The sequence below is a fragment of the Anopheles coustani genome, chromosome 3 (assembly GCF_943734705.1).
Source record: "Anopheles coustani chromosome 3, idAnoCousDA_361_x.2, whole genome shotgun sequence".
Classification (NCBI taxonomy): Eukaryota; Metazoa; Arthropoda; class Insecta; order Diptera; family Culicidae; genus Anopheles; species Anopheles coustani.
This window is the reverse complement of record NC_071288.1, coordinates 84,091,544-84,094,903: the sequence shown is the minus strand read 5'-3', so window position 1 is coordinate 84,094,903 and position 3,360 is coordinate 84,091,544.

The following is a 3,360-nucleotide window of genomic DNA, read 5'->3' as shown; positions in this document are numbered from 1 at the left end:
GGATCGGCGGTGGCACTTTAAACTTTAACCGTGTGCCCGCCAGCAATATTTTGCGGGCAAACGAGTTTTTAAAAAGGGCCACTAGTGGCAACCAATGATGTAGTGCACCGAGTGACCGTAGGATACTTATTGGCCAAGGAGTATTGAAGGACCACAAACAGGTAAAGCAATTTATAAAAATAGTAAATAGACTAAAATATGGAAGATGGACATTGACAATAAAACAAAAGTGGCGTGCCTCAAATGGTAAGCAGGACATTCAAGAATAGAACAGCATGATTTAATATCTAAAGATATCAGTAAAAAGAGGGACATTCAAACGAAACAGTCGGAAACTATTTTTAAAAAACAAAAAAGAGTGAAAAAATTAGAATTATTAGGAAAGAAGAAAATTAAAATACGTGTCGTAAATCAAACAACGGTACAATTTCAAATTTCAAGTTAAAAAAATGCATTTTCAAGTTCAAATTTAATTGAAACTAACGAAAGTCAACATACTCTAACAATAAACAACCAACCAATAGTATGCAACACACCAAAAGTTAATTAAAACAGAACAACGGAACAAACGAGGTACATTATATCAACATGTATCAACGCCACCGGGCAATGCTTGTACATAGTAACAAATGAATCAATCAAAATTCATGTCACCCCCAACTATTCCCTAGGAACCACCCGAAAAACATCATCAAAGTTGTGCAATTTGATTAGCAATATAAACTAAAATGAGCTCCATCGAAGCGCGAACGAAACACAACCGGACGAAAACACAAACCCCCCAAACGATTGATCAAGCGTTGTATTTCCGACGGACCTCCCGGAAACTAACGGCCACACCGTCCGAAGTTCTCCACGTCGGGCAAAAACGGGGCACGCCGCTTGGTACCGAAAACTATTCCAATCATTTTCTGCGCTCAGCCCGGGGGCAGCAGAAAAGCTCCGGTGCTGACTCAGCGCGACCGCTTCCGTGCGAAATACGCTGCGTGTCGTGCCGGCGAGCACCGGCACCGGTCTTCGTCTTTCAATATTGAATTAAACACATAAAACCATTTTTCAATTTCAACCGGAAACCTCAATTTATCTTGGCATCCGGGGCGAAAAGCATCGGGCGACAGGACGACACAGAGGCAGGCCGGCACGAAACGGTACCAGGTGCAACGAATCTGTTCCGGATCGGACTGGTCCAAGGCGAATCCGCACTGCAGGGCACTACACGGGCTGTGGATCTTCCGGTACTACATCGAAAGCATTCCTCTTTTTTCGCATATTATTTACTCCAGCAGAGGACGGTTTCAGCAACCGGCGTTCGTAATTTATCGTACTAGGCAAATCTCGAGAATGAAACGGGGATTGTAGTGGATTGTTTAACAATGCCTTACATATGATCTAATATATAAAAGTCACCGTTGTCTGTATATATATATAGTTACGTTACACTCAACCAGTCTAGACAGAAAGCATCACGCTAGACACAACATCCGATAGATGACATTGTTGCAGTCTTCACAACAACGGCACGTAGAAAGCATCACGCTAGACATAACATCCGATAGATGACATTGTTGCAGTCTTCACAACAACGGCAAGTTCTGGCTGACGCAATATCTTCAAGGCGACAGATCATCAACGATAAAGCATGATCATGCATGTTCCCTGGCTACGGAAGTGCAGCAGACATTCAAGGCGACATTCCACGACGGCCTGGAAGCAAAACAAATCATCAGGAACATCACCCCCTATCGGCATTCTCACGAGCGCTACTATAAAAGCAGGGCAGCAAGTAGGGACCAGTTCAGTTCTATTTCTACTTTTGTAAGAGTTAGATCTCAAACTTGTGCGTTGAGCTTGTAATTTATAAAGAATAAATATTTTTTTTATGAGTTATTAAGCAGCAACCACATAATTGGCGCAGCCGGGTAGGCGTTTGAGGAAGTGATCTAGTAGAAAAACAGTGGAAATCTTTTGGAATATAAACCAAAAGAAAGTGATTCCGCAAAGTGTGCGAAATCTAAAAGTGACTTTGTGTATAACAGAAGTACGAACATCACAAGTGAAATCGTCCCGCAAGGAGTGCGAACATTGCTAGTGAAACTGTGCTTCAAAGTGCACAAACATTTTAGAGAGATCGCCCATAAGCATCCGCAAGCAACACAGACCCTGTAACCAGAGTCGCTGAGGAGTTGAGGATCCCCCGCTACTGGACATGTGGAGTACCACCAACGTTCTTCACGCCCACGCCCAAACACGACTAAGCAACAAAGTGAGTCATTTCATGTTTTTGTAATTCTGAGGGAGTACTACCAGATAGGGCCCACGTTTTATCGAATGTGAAAGTGAACTCATTAATGACGGTAAACTAAAAGTGTTACTTTCATTTCGTGAGGAGTACTACCAGATAGGGCCCACGAACCAAATCGCGAGTAAAGATTATTTTCGTGAACACGTACGCGCACTACGAGATAGACGTGACGCCTAACTGAAGTAATTTTTTCTTGTGTCCTCAAAAAACACTACTAGATAGATTTTTTGGGTAGGGAAATATCATACTACTAGATAGGTGATAGATCCAAATCAAAGGAGTACTACGAGATAGGGCCTTTGAGAAAAAACAAAAACCCCCAAGAAGAGTTTGTCCTGGATGAAGGGTTCCAAAAAGAAGACCGCGTTGAAAAAGGTCAGAGAACTCCTTACACGCACAGACAGCCCAAACTCAGATTCAGATAGTTCGAGTTCACAACAATCAGAAGAGTATTCACACGTACCGCTGAGAACCGAAAATTTAACTCTTGAATCATTGAGCCTACAACACCACGAAATGGATGTTGAAACTCTAAAAAACCAAGTTGCAGCCTTGCAACAGATGGTAGAACATCTACAAATACAACAACAACAAGGACCAAATTTGTCATCAGGGAACCATGTAGGAAATTCTTACGAAGCCTTATGCAAAATCCCTGATCCAATCAAGTCAATTCCAAAATTTGACGGAAACAGAAAACAACTAACATCATGGCTAAACACAGCCGAAGGCACATTACGAATATTCCAAGGAATCGTATCTGAACAACAGATGCGAATTTTCACAACCGCAGTAGTCAATAAAATTGAAGGAAAGGCTAAAGACATACTTTGCTTAGCTGGAAACCCTACAACCTTCGAAGAAGTCAAGCTTATCCTGATTAACGCGTTAGGCGATAGGCAGGAATTGACATACTATAAGAGCCAGTTGTGGCAAACGAAAATGGCGGATGGAATGTCAATCCATAAGTATTATAACAAATGTAAGGAAATCATCCAAAATATAAAAACATTGGCAAAACAAAAAGAGAAATATCTCAATCATTGGGATGCAATAAA